An 18,515-nucleotide genomic window follows, 5' to 3' on the forward strand; every position below is an offset into this window, starting at 1 on the left:
GATTTCAATAACATGTCTTTTACTTAAAAGAAATGTTATCTTACCTCTAGGCATACGAACACTGATCCCTGTTTACAAGAAAACAAGAAAATAATTGTTGTTCGTTGGGATATTCACTAATATTTTTCTCTTTTCTTGAACTCTGTGTAAAATACAAAGGAATATTCATGTGAGCATTTGCACAAAAAATTCATTCACTAACTATTCTAACACCAACAATAATCCAGTGGCAGGATAATTACAGAACTACCTTTCCGAAGTCTCCCTACTTTGTTTTACGTAAAACGTATATCACACTTACAAACATAAGTAGTCTGTGCTGGGTGATGGGACTTTTTCACCCTGGAAACATTTTCAGCACTATGCACTGATGACAATGCGTACACATTGTCATTTTGAGCATTAAAGGAGTGCTCAACTGTGAACAGTTTCTCATCGAGAATTTAAAAAAAAGTCCTCTGGATTTTCCACGCGTAACGGTCGAGAAGACGTTTGGCTTTCACGGCTCTCTGCTGACGTAAGGCACGAGTCAGGAAGTGACCTATATGTTGTTTGTAAGCTCTGAGTGCCGAGGTTCTGCTCGAAATTTACATCTCTCGGGACATCACTGATTAAGTCCTGACGGGATTTCGCCGTATCCTTACAGCTACGGCTTTAACTGCCTGTGGTGTCCTTACTGTGCATGGTCTACCACTACGCTGTTGGTCATTGACATTCCTCATTTCATTGTAACGGTGTATGGTGCGGTGTACAAATCATTCACTGATTTGCAGGAGTTTCAGGGTGGCAAAGATCCGTGGTAGTGGCATGCCCACCTTGAGTAGTGCTATGACTGCAACACAATTCTAGCACATGTCCCATTCCATCGTTACGCGTCTCACGTGGAATGAATACCTAAACTGTAGCACTCACTAATATCCAGTATGTCCCAACAACGGTCTAAATTTCAAGCAATATTATATATATATATATATATATATATATATATATATATATATATATATATATGCATCCACTACCGAGTTCTGCAAGTGTTTGTGGTATATGTTTTACAGTTATTAGTAGAGAAGCAAAAAAGCCGGCTTTTTTGAATCGATGGTTTTTTTCACATAAAAAGCCGGCTTTTTTGGGAAAAAAACGAGAATTTTGGAAATTTTGGCTTTTTTCAATTTCATGATTTTTCTATCTAAATAGCTTTCTTATAGTTAAGAATTCCATGACCTAAATGCCATATTTCGCTCTAAAATTCACCATCAAGATGGATGGAGCACATGTTTTACGAATTAAAGCTAACATGAAGAATGTAGTATTTGAGGACAATTTTAGAGGCTATTTAACTTTAGTTTAACTTTTGAGTTATCGAAATTTTTTTCTTCTCGGGATCATTTCAGTTTGTCGTCTGTGTTTCATTTCTAGGAGCTTAGCACTCTAGCTTCTAGCGCAAAAGTTAAACTTACGTTTTTCTATATATCCGTCAAGGCGTACGTTTTTCAATAAATCCGTCTAAGCGTACTTCCACATTTCTGTTATACTATAGCTGTGCAACGATTTTGCAATAATTTTCCGGATACAACCTTGAATACTAATTTATACAAATAATCAGTAGCGGATTTAGAAACGTACTTTGGGACATGTTTCTCTGATTGTTTCATTTTCTAAAATGTCCTAATTTTATTTGGGAGGAGCTTGAAGTTTATGAGTACAGGCATAACTAATACTGTATTTCGTTTCGTTTATGTATTTAGCGATAATCTTCCGGATACAACCTTGAAGATCATTTTATATTGAGAATCAGTGGCGGATTTAGAAAAGTATTTTGGGAGGGTTTTTTCTTACTAATGTTTAGTTTTTCTAAACATTCGTAATTTTTATTTGACGGCAGCTTAAAGTTTATGAGTAAAGGTATAACTAATAGGTATTTCGTTTGTTTTACACATTCCGTAATTTTGGGGATCAGGCTTCAGTCCGAAAGACCGCCCCCCTAACCTTCGCAAAACCGTCACTGCTGGTAATTAGTAATAATAACGATTTAAAAACAATAAGAAAGGAAGTCGACCAACTCACAGTACACGCACTATTTCTACTTCATAGATGGAATGAAGAAAAGTTTTGTCAGAATGGTCGAATGCTGAGTTGAATTCCGGACTTCTCGATAGAAGCGCAAAAGCTCCAGTCAATCATGTTCGTTGTGCAGTTGTATTTATCTTAACTTAAATATATTCCGTAGTCCTCTCTCTCTCTTTTTTTTTTTTTGTGTTGGTGGGGGGGGGGGAGTTCCATAATGATATGAAGGGTGTGAGCCAAGAACATGGTAACTAACAAATTTTCAATTGCTGAGTTATGCAGCACCAGATAGACAGCAACGCATATCGCTTCGTTTAATCCCTCATATATAGTCTTATGTAAAAAATCAGCTCTCCGACTTTCAAAATGGATTGTGCAGCAGAAAATTTCTAATTTCCTAAAATAGTAAAATTGTGGGTAACCATGTTCTTACCTCACACCCTTCATATGTTGAATCCCTCTTGTTAAAAATACAGAAAACTTGAGGACTGAGAAAACCGTGATGGTGCTTATATAAAACTGTAGAATTTCAAGAATATACAAAACCAAAAGCTCTAGATGTGCAGCCTTTAAGTGTATCATATAAATCTAAGTATTTTTCTTACGTTTTATTTTAATTTTATTTTGTTCCAAAAAGAGGGTATGGAATATTTTGAAGTAATAATACTACATAGAATTTTGCTACTTATTTGAGTATTTTTCTAAAGAAGTATTTACTTTTAGGGTTGGCTGGTTTACACCAGCTGTTTTTTTTTTTTTTTTTTTTTAAATAAACAACTGGTTTAAACCGAAAAAAAAAGGTACAAAAAATGCGAATCGTGTGAACTTCATGGTGACGTTTCTATACATCAAACCATCTGCATTAGTTTTATTTCCTTTTTACCTTTTAATCAAGGTGTCCCATGTTCAATTCTCGGTCGAACCACAATCCTTCTTTCATGCGTAAACAAAGTAGCGGTTCGGATGTAACTTTAAGCGAAAGTCTTCTCCTTGATAACCTTGGTATTACGTAAGGATGTTAAGCCTGAACATACGAAACGAAACTAAATTGTATATTTCTGCATGCCTGAATGCCTGTTGTTTTATAAAGAAGCCAAGGTTGCTTAAATATACTGATATAAATTGACAAAATTTATCGATTGCCTACGTTGCTTCCAACATTAGCTTGGATTGTACTTTCAATGATATGTACGTACTAAATTTGTAATTTAATACCTCAGTTTTAGCGTACTGATTATGATACGCTGACCTTTAAATTTTACATGCAAAGCAATAACAGGATTTTTCCGTTATTGTTTTACATTTAGAGTAATGACGGGATTTTCCCGATGGCTAGGGCGGGAGTTTCTCAATTTAAGAAATTTACTAACCGGACTTCTTTAAGCTTATGTGACCTCTTCCAGCATAACCCCGTTGTTGCATAATAACACCAAGGCGAAACAAACTTATTTCTGTCAATATGTAATATAAATACATAAAGCAAAATATCTAAACCCAAAAAAACCTGGTTTAAACCAAAAAAACCTAGTTTAAACACCCCCAAAAAACGGGTTTTTGGCATTTTCAAAAACAACCATGGTTCTTGCTAACCCTGCTTACTTTTGTATGTAGGAGGTTAAAAAAATCTTATTATATACATTGGTTAATCCTTTGGAATTCATAATGTAAATATGTTGAGAAGTAAAACTGTTTGAAATATCTTTTCGAAATTCATGGTTTATTTTCGAGGTTTTATATTATTATCGGCATCAACCACTAATTAAATAACTTTTTGTGTTGTAGAGAAGCGAAACAAAATCTGGTTTATCAATTTAAAGCAGAATTTTCAAAAAAGCCCAAAATTTCCCAAGCAAAAAAGCGAAGCAGAAAAACCGAGTTTTTTTTTCCAAAAAAGCCGGTTTTTTTCCGAGCCCTTGCATCTCTAGTTATTAGTAATAAAGAAATCTATTAAATAGAAAAAGAAGACTGTTCTTTAACTATTCTACTATTGTGATTATAAGTAATATTGCAATGTTGGAATCGTTGGTGAGTTGTTTTTGTATGCAAATGCTCGGATTAATAATATGTTGTCTTAGTCCGACGTGTAACACAAATTTAAAGAACATAAGAATCAATTTACCATATTTAATTTAATATTTTCTAGTAAACAGACGTCAGAATCCGCCCATAGGCAAAATTCTTCAAAATGCAAGATTGTTTCTCATTCTTCGACTGACGAAAATGTAAGCACATATCGAAACAGTATGACGAGAAAATGCTTTCTCGGATGCTTGCAAGGAGCTAAGAATCGTTCTTTTAACTATTTAATATGCATCCTACTGTCTTTCTTTTATTTATTTATTTGTTTGTTTTAAGGTTTTCATTAGGTCAAAAGACATACATATAGAATCGAGGGAAGGGAAGCACGGTAGCTCAGTAGTCGAGCAACACCTCAGTTGCGAGAGGTCTGTGGCTCGCTTCCAGGCCACGGAAGTTTGTGGTGGACAACAAGCATCGGCGAGTTTTTTGATTTCCTCCTACATAATCATTCTTCCAGTTACTTCATAATCGTACATATTATTACCTGATCGCTTTTAGCTTTTAGAAGGCATAAGTTCTCGGAAGCAGAAATATCAGTTAATTTCATGCAGAACTGATCGCTTAAAGGATAGTTAGTTTATGTTATTGTCTTAAGTTGAACTAGAAAAATTTCATTCAAAAGACTAATCATTTCTTCCTTTATTTATTATTTAGTAAAAACTTAAACATTATGCTAGAATCTCAATATGTGAAGCTGATTCACATCGCAAAACTAACACTAGACTAATTTTAAAATAGACAAAAAGAGAATAAATAAACTTTTTACCTCTGCTCGTTTCTGTAGACAAGAAATTACAATAAGTATTTCAAGCACTTCGCTGTGCTCATCATCAATACAGAACAAAAAAGGTAAAAACTTCAGGCAAATAAAAACAGATTCTGTATTTCGAACCTCACCTTATTATTCCTTGAGACTACATATTTGTAAATAATCTGTCCTCAAGGAAGATGAAGTCGTGTTAAAAATATCAATAAGTGTTACTTAATGAAACAATAGTATATATATCAACTAATAATAGGGGAAATTTAACATTTACCTACGCACCCAAACCACAATCGGCTCTCCCCGCTGGTCTAGTGCCTAGCGCGTGTGCCTTTGATGCACGTGGTTCCGGGTTCAATTCCCGGTCGGAGAGCACAAAAAATTTAATTTTAAATCATTCATTTCCATTAATCATCCACCTCCTTTAGCCTAAACAGCATAAACTTGGGGCGTGAAACTGAAACATTTTATTTCATTTCCGAATAACAAATCTAATAATGGACGTTTCAGTTATAAATTTTCATTATCATCACTACGTTATTAATGGATGCATAAATTAGTTTACCCCTTTCAGCAGCGAGGCTATATGAGATGTAGACCAAAGTTTAACGTCTTAATGCCGGAATTGCGTGAAAAATTTGTCAAAAGTATTTTCTTACTATGTATTTAGAAAAAGAGTCCAACAATCTTATTGTAACATCTGAAAAAAAAAAAAAAAAAAAAGCAGGAACACGTTGCTCTATTCCCGCCAGAATCCCCAACCTCACAGAAGTAGGCAAAATCGTCAATAGATGGCAGAGTAAGCAAGGATGAGGTGAGCGGGTACGTCAAGAATTCGTTACAATTGGCATCTGTGACCACCGCTATACCTCAACTCCCATAAGCCCTCATTAATACGAAGCGCATTTCAAAAGAAAGGGCCGATATTTAATTGGAAACAGATAACTAAGTTTAGCAACATTGTTTTATTGGGTAAAAACAAGTACATATCCACTTTATTTTGCAACATAGTCACCATTATTTTCCAAGCACTTTCTGTACCGTGGCACAAGTTCTTTTATACCCTCTGCATAGAAGTACGCCGCCTGGGAGTTCAGCCACTTCAACATTGCCGTTTTCAATTGATCAGGTTCTTCAAATCGTTCAGATGAAAGCCACTTTTTTAGGTGCAGAAAGAGGTGATAGTCACTTGGTTTCTCACCTGTAACAATGTGGGTAAAAAAATCCATCACCCCCTCTGTCGCAGCGATCCAGAAATGCACGTACTGAAGTCAGTCGATTCTGTTTGTGGACGTCTATCAACATTTTGGGGAGGGGGCACACAATTTCCGATATCCTAATGTTTCTGTAACAATTCGAAACAATGTTGTTGGTGAACCCTCTGGAAATTCGATGTGCAGAGTAGTAATGGTGAAGCGACGATTTTCTTTAACTTTTTCATTCACTCGCTGCACCAAGTCGTCAGTCTGAATGCTTGGTCTTCCACTCTTCTCTTCGTCGTGGATATTTATACGGCCTTCTTTGTATGCACGACACCATTGCCGTACCTTTCCTTCACTCATTAAACTGTCGCCGTATACTGAACACAATTCTCTATGAATTTCTGCAGCACTTTGTCCTTTGGCATGAAGAAATCTAATCACAGAGCGGACCTCGCACCTGGCGAGATTCTGTATGCGCGCAGCCATTTTAACACCCTCCAGCACACACGAAAACAAACAGATGACTGGCGAAACTATGGTTGGTTGATAGCCAATGGACTAAGTGATGTTACTGCGCAAGCGTGATCCGATCACTATTGCCAGTCGGTTATAATAAAATATCGGCCCTTTCTTTTGAAATGCGCCTCGTAGTATGTCGCGAATTCGTGACAGTCGTCCAAATGGAGTTAAGGTGGAATGCGAACTACATGAGCTTCCGCCGGGAACCAAATCCGGATCTCCCACGCCGAAGACGCGTACACTAACCATATAGCCCGAGGGAGCTCACTAAGAAAAAAGAATGACAAAAGCAAGCTCCAAGACACATATTTTTGATAAATCATCATCTATGCAAGAATAATGGTTGTGGGTTAGTGAGGCATTGTTCCTCAGTTTTCTTGCTTTGAGACCTGTCTTGTCTTCCCATCAATTGTATCTGGTCTTAAACTAAATAAATAAACAACTGTGCACAATCAGAACAACTTTTCCAGTGATGATGATTTATCAATAACGTAGCTCCACAAGCAACGTTACGTTTTTTTTTTTTCTATATAAAAAAAGCGATAAATTTCCCACGGATGATGGCAGAAATTTATCACTGAAACGTTTACGATTAGATTGTTACTGGAATGCTTAGGAGAAAGTGGCAATTTCTTATTATCTATATAAAATATAAACGTGTGTGTGTTAGCAACCCACACTATTTACTGTATTACAGGTTGCTGGTTTGAGAATCCTTAAAGGCAATGCCATTATGGTATACCGAAATTTCACACATTTCTTTACTTTCAACGATTTTGTCTCAACATTATTCTTCCCTTGCGAAAAACGGGCAATTCTGATAGTTATACGTAAGTGTTCCTTACGTTCTTTAACAGTTGTTACAACAAAATCAACTATCAACAATTAACATCAATGAACATATCATTTCTGAAAGTTTGAAAAATTCCTTCTGTCATTTAAAATTACTGGTTATAATTTACGTTCAAGTTAATCAATTTTTACCTAAAACTCATTGACGAGACTTACCTGCAAGGATTCTGACTGCGTAAAATGTGTAAGAAATAATAAAATTCATAATATGTTGCTGCCAGAAGAAGGTCGATTAGTTTTCGAAATAGTCCAATGATCATTCATAAATATCTTTTCTTATTTATTGTGTCCAATATATTTAATGTACTGTTTCGGTGTTCCCTGACACCTTATCCAGTAGACCGGGCAACTCACTGAAACATCTTAGTTCTCACAATTTCTACAATTTCTAGAATCTACATCTTTTGAAATTGTTTATTGCTGCGAAAACGTTATGCAGAAGATTTTTTTTTTTTTTTTTTTTTTAATAAAGAAGTGTGACGTCGTGCTAGTTTGAATTGAAAGGAAGTGGCCTTCGGTGCGAGCGGTCCCGGGTTCGATTCCCGGTGGGGGCACTCGGTCGAAAAAGTGTAAAACGCTTTTTCAGGCCAGCCACGCTGAATGAGGTTTTCCTCATTCACACCAGGCAAATGCCGGGGTGGTATCTAACTTATAGGTCCCAGGCCGCTCCCTTTCCCCGGATAGTGTGCTCGCCGAGGGACGTCAGCCTTCAAAACGTGACGGGATAAATGGCCTTAGATGTCGAAAGCCCAGATATCTAAATCCTAACTCTTTGAAAGAAAGTGAACTTTTTTAGTTTAACGTTCCACAGTTATAGCTTTTACGATTAGACTAAAAGAGACGGATGATTAATAGAAGTGAAATTCGTTTTCTTTTGTGCTCTCCTACGGGGAATCGAACCCTGAACTACGTGCATCGAAGGTACACGCGCTAGCTCCTAAATCAGTGCGGAGAACTTTGTGATAGTTTATGGAAAATTTGCTCACTTCTAACGAATTTTAGTAATAAGCTTCACAAAGTGCCTGTTAGAAGCGAGTGAAACGTCTAAAAACTAGCGTAAAATCAAACAAGCTTTCATAAAATATTCTGCATAAGACACTCAGAGCAAAAACAATTTCACAAAAAGAGCATTCTGGTTCAAGGAATTTAAATTATAGTAACAAAATAATGCACGAGAAAATTCTGAGAAGTGAGATAAATTACTAGCGAGTTACTCTATCTGCTGAGGAGTGTCAAGGAACACCGAAACACCATAGTTAATAGTACATTAAATACTGGACGCAGTAAATTAAACAGTACGTCCACAAGTTACTACATTCTCCAATTTATATTCTTAAATAATTGTTTCTTATTCCTTTAAATGAGTTGATTTCAGGGTATCCACTTATTTGACAAGTACGAATGCCCTGACTTTCCCGGTTTCCAGGTCATGAGCTAGAAACTGCCAGGTCTACATATGTAAAAAACCAACTAGGTCTATATTTCCCAATCAGGGATTCCTAATCTACTATGAATATATATGTATATAACGTGTGTAGGTAAAGAAACCTTGCTAAACGTATTAATTAATTTATGAAATATCTCCTACCAAATAGCAGGTTAAGAAAGAAAAGAAAGAAAAAAAAGAAAAGAAAGAAAAAGGGTTCTAAAAACACCAACTTAAAATTTTTTGACTTTTTCAGTTCAGTGGGAACTCTTGTTATTCAAGTTTAACGGGTTATAAAGGACGAGACCTACTTATCAAAGGACAACACTCTACCTGGTATGGAGCTAGGAACCACCCGTATAAAAAGTAACGCATTAGGCACTCGGCCACAAACGAGCATTAAAAGAGTCAGGATGAAATAAAATATCAAGTAAAAATTAAAATCAAACTTAATAACAGAACTTCACTAAAGAGATCGCGGTGTCTCAGTTGTAAAGTACTCACTTTTGTGCGTGGGATCCCTGGTTTGATCCGAGCTAGTACCAAGTAAGCTTTGTGGTGAAAAACACCGTGTGGGTGAGTTTTCATGGGTTGTTCCTTTTTCTCTCATTTTCTTCATTCTACCACTTCATTCATTACCATCACCACACCTCCGGTATCCTCGGTACATAATCGTGGGACATTAAATTAAAGGAACTTTCAGTAAATCATATAAAAAGTAAACCAAAAATGTTCGTGAAGTTTTATTAGCTGTCACATTTAAAAGGCACAATGTAGTAAACATTACAGTGGAGAATAGATGCGTTCATACGTGCGTGAAAGGTTACTCAGTGCGGCTCATTCTATGTTAATACACCATTTTAGACTTACTCTCTTAGATTTTGATGATTCTTAGGTCACACAAGATATCAGAGCAAGATTGAAAAATACCAAATTTCAGCCTTCTACGTTGATTAGGTTTCGGAATTTTACGGTTCGAAATGTCCAATTTATATACAAAAATTTGCCGCGTGATATCTAGATGCGATTCAAATAATTCTGAATCTGACGCTAAGTTGTAGATTTACGTTTCATGTAGCCTCGGTTCTGATAAGAGACAAGAACCTGAAAGCAAACCAAACAAAGCAAAACGCGATTATCGGTATCAATTAAAACATTATTAATACAAATTACTAATTTCGCTATTTTTCAGAATATTAGTAATAATAACAGGTCTAATCATAATAATAATATGAAATTAAATTAATTTTTTTAGTTTTGCTTTTTATGCTAAAAAAGATGGGTGATGAATGAAAGAGAATTATTATAAAAAAATATGTGGAGTGAGAATGTGAGAGAATCTCGGGAAAATCCATGATACGATGTTATCCACCACAAACTATTGTGGACGGGGATCGAACCAGGGACCCTTCGCACCAGAGATGAGCGTTCTATCACTGAATATAATAATAATAATAATAATAATAATAATAATAATAATAATAATAATAATAATAATAATAATAATGTAACTTTATCATTCCAGCTTATATCGAAGTGGAATTTCTGTGTCGTTTCGAAACCATACTTTCCAACAAAGAACAAAAATTTTGGTAAAGCGGGCTTAAATATCATTTTGAAACATCATTTTCAGAAGCAGCGCAAAGTTAGTCATATCCAAATAACTTCAATCATTTGTTTTCTTCAAGATGGTATATTCGTTGCCAGATTCATTACGAGTACTTAAAGAGAACGCTCTACCACTGAGCTACTGCGGCCCAAGCTGCGTGTCAGTTTGTTTCTAAATATGAAATAATGTTACTTTCGTTTGCAGATTTCTAGACGAAGCTTCACCTAGAAATAAATCAATGAAAACAGTTTAGAAAACAATCACTAATTGTTTCGAACGTTACTTCCATATCGTATCCCTGAATAGTACCACAAATTTTGCTTAAACATTTGATATTTTATTTTCAACGAGTTTTATAAAACCTTTATTTTTAAAATTCATTTGTCATTGGAAAGCTACTATATACTAACACAACAAAAACTGGTTAGAAAAGATGTTGATGGAACCATTGTCGTTGCACAATCACGCGAATTTTCATTTGCTGAAGAACGGCCCGAACGTCCTAGTTTACACCTTGCAAGTGAGAATAAGTGAGTAATCTGAAATACTTCCGATTGATTGGTTAAGTTTAATGCGGACGTCAGCAGAAAGGTTATTTGTTCAAAATTACAATAAGGCCAATGGTAAACTCAAGCTGCAAATTAGATGTTTAGAATAAAAATTCTAAAGGAGTGTAAATCACATATAAGATATTCAAAATTAAAAGAGAAACAAATATAATATAATATAGTGCTCGTGAAAAGGCTAAATGAAGAGATAATGAAATATATAAAAAGAAAAGAACTTTAGAAAACAGATACAACAAAAAACTCCTAACAGAAAAAAATTTAAAAAGGAAATAAAAAGTTAAGATTTTCATTTTGTATAACGCATTTATCAACAATCCGATGGCAGAATTTTATCTTTCTGCGATGAGCTTTTGTAAGTCAAAAATTTTCTGCAGGAATTTCAAAATAAGAAATCAAGATGATACAATCACGTTTTTGTTACAGCGTTACATGAAGCATGGTAAACAGTTTTCAGTTGTACCCGTAGTTCGAGTTACAGCCTGTGAAGTCACATTTCTCGAAATAGTTTTGCTACAAGAAGCAGATTTAAAATATTTATGATACGATACACAGTGTTTTGTAATGAGAGCAACTTTAAGGAATTTTCTTTTTCTTTTTCTTTTTCTTTTTTCTTTTTTAATATCCTGATGGGGGTCCATTTAAGATAATGTATGTAAGCTGGTCTGTTGTTGCAATCAAGTCCATCCCCTACTGCCGGCCTTTTCTCCATCATAATAGTAACCATTGAACCCCAGCTTTCACATATAGCCTCAGACAATGGTATACTCAAACAAATCATCATTAGCTTTACTGCAACAGAGTACTTGTCTCGGTAAAATCTGTTACTGTAACTTTAAAGAATGTCTTGAATTCAAAAAACTTTCCTTCACTTTTTGCGCTGGTTACAAGTCCTTAATGAAAAGTTTGTATTTAACAAAAACATGATCTGTATCTATCAAAAACTGAAATGGGATATATATTCACAAACTCAAAGTTTGAAGAAAGTTCTTCTCTGCTTGCTCAACAGAAACATTACTTCTTGGAAATATTAAAGTATCCAAATTAAACAATCATTCTGACCTAGATACTATCTGTTTCAAGAAGCTTGCGTCAGCATTAAACTCATGTATATAAACTTCAACTTGTTCCAGAAGAAAATTTAAAAACTTTGAGTATTCTACGAAAACGTGTGTTATTAAAGCAATATCAGCCTCTTCTTCCTCTGGTTTACCACTTTGTACTAGATCTCAGAAGTTTTGAACTGATGGGTTGGTTCACTAGCGAAAGTTGATTAGTGAACTTTTCTGTTGGCTATTTTTTTTTTTTTTTTTTTTTTTTTTTTCTCTGGCAACTTTTCTGCGATCACATCGCAGATCACGGTATGTATTGCTATGGGGAATCAACAATAAAGTTAACATACCTTGTATATTTTGTTTATCAGGCTGATGATTTCGACATCTTTAAATATTTTTGCAAAGTAGATGTCTTCTAAACTTTGATGAAGATACCACAGACATTTAAAGGTGTCTAAAGATAAAGCAACAAGAATGCTCGTTTTTTTTTTTTTTTTTTTTTTTTTTTTTTTTTTTTTTTTTAACTAAGAAGAAAATACCTCAAAGTACGTCAAACATTCCGATTGCACGGATAAAGGTGAGACCACAAAAGCCTGAATAAGGTCTTTAGTCAGTCCTAAACGTTCTCTGAGGTCTGAGTACTCTGGATTTTCTACAAGAGTATTCCCAACACTCAGTGGAGCGATAATCTTCGCAATACGAACATTAGCCCCACGTATTAAGTGGGAATGTAGTACGGGGGTTCAGTACTAGAACGCTCACCTCCAGCGCTTGGGGTCCCTGGTTTGATCCCAGCTACCGCCAATGGGCTCTATGATGGGCAAACAACGTCGTGAGTGGGGATTTTCTCGGAGGCTCTCGTGTTTCCTCCCACTTTCGTCATTCCAACATTATCATCCATCTCACTATCTTATCCTAGGTGAATAATCGTGGGTTGTTAAAATAATAATAATAATAATAATATTAATAAAGTGTAAGCTATAAGTATCCGATACGCAAAAGTGTCAGAATCACTTCATCCCGGCAAACAGTGCGCGAGAACGTCTCCTAATTGCCCAAATGAGATTTAACTGAATAGAGTTCATTTTCGTTGGCCTCGTTTAATCTCGCTTGCCAGTGACAGAACATTCATTGGAGAAAGCAGCTACTATGTCAGAGCACGGAAGAGTTTTCCAGCGTAATTGTAGCCCATACGCTGTTCTTGGCTGCTTTATCAGGTCGTGTCCCCGGATGCCGACATGTCCCAGCAGACGAGGACGACACAGTTCTGTTTTTGTAGTTGAGGTCACCTCAAAAGACAACTACTTCCACGAAATAATCCATTCTTAAAGGCGTCTACACGCTAAGGTTTGTCAATACGACCTGGCAAAGCCGGACTACACAAGGGAAAGTGATCATGGAGACAAACATCAAATTTTGCTTGGAAATTCTACCACATCTATCCTACTCCACAGATCATGCCTCGACGGATTATCACCTTTTTTAACCACAGACTAACGCGTACGTAATCGACAACTCAAAAGCCAAAAGGATTATTTCTTCAAAAACGACATTTCTTACATTGCTCAGAACGGGTCGTTGAGATGGGTGGTAGGTATTTTTCGAAATAGACACAGTGCATGTTTAATTTTCTTTAAGTTCATTTCGGTGATGAAAACACCATGAACCCTCGTGACCAGGGTTTGAAAAAACCCGGGTATTTTTGAAAAAACCCAACCCACCTGGGCCCATGTGGGTATTTTCGGGTTTTATTGGGTTTTTTCGGGTTTAATTGGTTTTTTTCGAAATATTTCAATCTCTTTGGGGTAAAAATGTTAAAATATGATTTACATTTTATGAGTGACATTGTCACAACTTGTAACAACTTTCTATTCACTGCTGTTTTGAAAAAATTGCCGCCACTTTGAAATTTTATATTGGATCGCCGAAAAAATCTATACAGCAAATTTAGAAGGTCTTGTGCTTCTACCCTCAAAATATCAACTTAAAAGTCCGAAAATTGCACCTTGTAGCATGGATACCAGCTATTTTGAAATTTTATGCCGCCAAAATATATACAGCTAATTTAGTCTCTCGTGCTTCTACTTTGAAAATTTCAACTTGAAAGACCTAAAATTGCGCTTTGTAGCGTGGATATCAGCAGCGGCGCAAATTTGTCTTCAACATTGGGGGGACGGGTAAGACGGTATATATATATATATATATATATATATATATATATATATATGCGAGGTACAAAATATTTATGAAGGCGAAAAACAATGCTGGGGAGGTTTACCCACGTCGGTCCCGGCGTCCTCCACAGAGGACATAAAATATGACGACATTATTATTGCTTTATAACTTTAAAATCCGACTGGCAACACTGAAAACTGTTTACAAGGGATGATCCAAATATAATCATTCCCTGTAAACAGTGTTCAATGTTGCCAGTCTGATTTTAAAGTTGTAAAGTAATAATAATATCGTCATACTTTGTCCCCTGTGTGGGACTCAGGGACAACATGGGTAGGGGAGCAGAGTTGTCTTCAACATTGGGAGGCGGTCAGATTTGAGGCTTATTCTGGGAGGTATCAATTTCATCTGACTTTCCTTTCTGACAGTTGGACACAAATCATCACATTTCTTCCTAAAAGACACATTTCCAATCGGATTATTGAGGGGGACAGTTCCAAGATTGTAAGAGTTATGTCCCCATCATCCCCCCGAGATTTTCGCCAGTGGATATCAGCTATTTATTTTTTTTAAAAAAAGCGCGCCATTTTGTAATTTTACGTTGGTATGCTGTCAAAATCTAAACAGAAAATTTAGTGTCTCTGGTTTGTATCCTGAAAATTTAAAAGACCGAAAGTTGAACACTGTGTGGTAAAGCAGACAAACGAACAAATGTAGATCGAGTCATCCTAGGAGCCTCAGTGACGTTCGCCAAATATGAATACCAAGTAGCTATATTAATTTAAAACAAAGACATAATTCATTAAAATGTCTTAAATATTTTTCAACGTAAAATAAATGGTCTTATTGTTGAAGTTCACTTTCGATGCTTTGTGCATTCAATTATGGGAATTACCCGAGCACTTGATGCAAGACCGTTCTTTTCCGAAAATTAATTTGAAACAATTAACAAAGATAGGCCTATAATTCATATTTTATAAAGTAAATGTTTCAAAATGTCTAAAATGAAATGAAATATCCTCGAGCGTAAAATAAATAGTTTTATTGTTGAAGTATTCACTTTCGATGCTTTGTGGGTTCAATTGTGGGAATTTCCCGAACACTTCTTTCACGACGGGTTTTCCCTCAAAATGCAGCTTGCTTTACTGTATATCGAAACTTCTATTAATACTGAAGTTTGAATGCAGCACTTGAAATAGTAAGCGTTACGTAGTCTTCGGAGCTCCGAGCTTCTTAATTTTGACAAGAATTTTTACGTTATTGCTAGTGTTGATTCTACAGAATGCTTACTTGAAGGCTAGCAACAAATGACTGAACTTAACTGTTGTTGTTGGAAAACCGAATTTTTTTACTGAATACTTTTCTTACCATCAAAGGTAAGAAATAATACTAATAGTTTTACTAATGTATTTACATATATACTGTTAGTACCGGCACCTATGACCTTAAACCCGTCAACGTATGAGGGATAACGTCCCTCGGCGGTGCCGAGTCAGGAAACATACTATTCATGGAAAGTATTTTCTAAAATATACAATCGCTTACTTTACTTCAAACAGGCTATAAGCATAATGTAAACATTACTTTGTTCTACAATTATCTCAAGCTAAGGTGAGGTTTTTTTTTTTATTTATTTATTTATTCAGTGCATTTAGAGCTTTATAAAGGTCTTATGTTGAATATTGTCTATCTTAACATGAAAGCATATAATTCGCCCAAAAATAACTTTCAATGTGATCACCTTAGTTGTACCAATAATACACTAACAAAAAAGTCAAAAACCCAGGTGGGTTTTAAGATGGGCTTTTTCAGGTGGGTCCAACCCGAAAAAACCCGGTGGGTTTTTTCGGGCTGGGCCCACTTGGGCAAACCCTGCTCGTGACTGACTCGTAAGTGAGAAAATGTAAAGTATCAAATGACTTTCCTTACATCACGTACCCTATAGGCACGTAGTGTATCGAAAACAGTATTAAGCGTTCAGTACTAAAGACACTGATCTGAAAGTATGAGCACCGAATTCAGGAATGATAGATGTTTGGCTGTTGGGGGAGAGGAGGGAATAGCGAAATGGTAAGCACACTGGAATGTAAGCCGCAAACACGAGTTTCAATTTCCAGCTGAGTCCTACACTTTATAATTCTTTCAATGTTCATCTACTAAACCTTGTGTGTCAAGGCAAGCTTTCATTTTAGCAATTCATTCATTATTGATTTGGTCATTCGACAATGATTAACTGATTTGTTTTGAGTACGAATATCAGTTCCACTTGTAACAACACTATAATCGTTCACAAACCACGGATTCAAAATAAAATGAAAATTCAGTTTAACGTCCTACGATTATACGTGCTAGGCCAAGGGAGATGATGATTAAGGCAAGTGAATGATGGAAGAATTGGTGGACTGAGAATGTGAGAGGAAACGGGAATACCAGAGAAAACTCATGGACAAGAAGTTATCCACCACAAAAAGATTCGTTTGGAGTCATGAGGTATCGCAGTTGTTAGTTGCTAATGATCTGACAGAACTATGTTAACGTACTGTACTCTATCAAAATGTGTATAAACTGTTTTCAAGGTTTCGTGGCGTCATACGAAAATCTTATATACTCTTTAATAGGAATTGTTTCTCGTGTTTAAAGCAAGTGTCAATGAGAAGTGGGGCATTAGAAAGTAATTCAAGACTTCAGGTTAGAAGGTAAGGTTTCAGATATTCAAATTTTGTTTGTTATATCTTTTCTTAAATTTGATTATATAAAATTCTTGTTGAAGGAAGGGGTCGGGGACATGTCTCTTTCTAATGTATAATTTCATATGCGGCTTCTACTTTATATTAAGTGCTTTCCCGCCCTATTTTTGCAGCTTAGTTTTCGTGTATTACTTCACTCGCTTTTTTTTTGTTTGTTTGTTCCACGATTATGCTCTTTAGGTTAAAGGATAGGATGAGTAATGAAAGTGAATGACTGTGAAATTAAATTGTACTTTTCCAACAAGAGTCGATCCCGGGATCTGATTCCCAGTAGGGAAACTCGTTCGGGAAGGTGTAACGGATCCTGGCATCCTTAGTGAGGTTTTCTGTGGGTTTCCTTATTCACATACGGTAAATGCCACGTAGTACTCCATAAGAAAGACATGACGAAGTGAAGTGCTATTTGAAGGTACAGTACAAAGTAATGGTGTAAATGTCGCAAAGATGTGCCACACACACACGACATACGTTTATATTATATGAAGTATTTTTCAATTATCTTTGTTTATGCGTATACTCACCGTCGCTGGTGCACGTTTAGTGTGCACGCACCGCGTCGCTACCGCTCGGCTCCTTCCCCCGTTGTGCTCTTACACTGACTCGGTTAGATAGAATTCGTACTTTTTGGTGCCCACCTAGCACAAATTGGTTTGTTTTTATGCACTGTAACTTTTATTCCATATTTGCAAACGCTGTAGTTATCTTCCTACTCAGTCTTGTAGTACTCAGCACTAAAGGCAATCTGTATCTATTAATGCAACTTCTTCCTTAAGAAACACTTTCTACGGCAGTAAGAGTGCGGTACATTTTCTGCTAAGAGAAGTTCGAATACAAGTATTCCCTTGTATGGCAACCTAATACAGGGAAGAAGTATTTTCGCATGCGTTTTGTATTTTTTTTATGTCCCAGGGACATGTATTCGATAAGAGACACTGTCTCCAAACCCCCTCTTCAAAGTTTATTTAGATATACTGTACTAGGATGTCATTTATATTTATAGTGCTGGTTGGAAACATAAGATACGGGATTCGTTATTTCTGAATAGTGTAGGCTTAAGTTTATAGTTACCCCTCCAGTATCAAACCTAGAAAAAAGCAGTTAAAAAACGTTATAAAACTGCTAGGTTAGGCTAGGTTAAGTTCAGTTAGGTTTGGTTAGTTCAGATTAGGTTAGGTTACTCGGTAAAACTTCAGTTAAGCTACAACCTTCAATTATCACTTACATTCAGTAATCCGTGGTTCTTATAAAAATAAAGATTCTGTTCAATATTCTTATATAATTCTGTAACAATACGGAAAGTTCACATTCAAAGCACCGATTCGTCATCCTATACAAGTTTGCTGAATCATCGAAACCTTCAGCGTCTTGCAAATAGTACTCACCTCTACATATCTTTTCTCGTATTAAACATAACTTTACTGACAAATTTACACACCTAAACATCATATAAGAACTCCA

The 18,515-nt window shown here is 35.9% G+C and overlaps 1 protein-coding gene across 1 annotated transcript in view; it reads right to left on the reverse strand.

Annotated features, from left to right (window-relative positions):
- mRpL50 (mitochondrial ribosomal protein L50) overlaps positions 1-18,515 on the reverse strand; it is a 39,105-nt gene that overhangs the window by 19,541 nt on the left and 1,049 nt on the right. The gene's annotated exons all lie outside the window — the stretch shown is intronic.

The sequence above is a fragment of the Thermobia domestica genome, chromosome 9 (assembly GCF_964235325.1).
Source record: "Thermobia domestica chromosome 9, izTheDome1.hap1.1, whole genome shotgun sequence".
In the NCBI taxonomy this organism is placed as follows: domain Eukaryota; kingdom Metazoa; phylum Arthropoda; class Insecta; order Zygentoma; family Lepismatidae; genus Thermobia; species Thermobia domestica.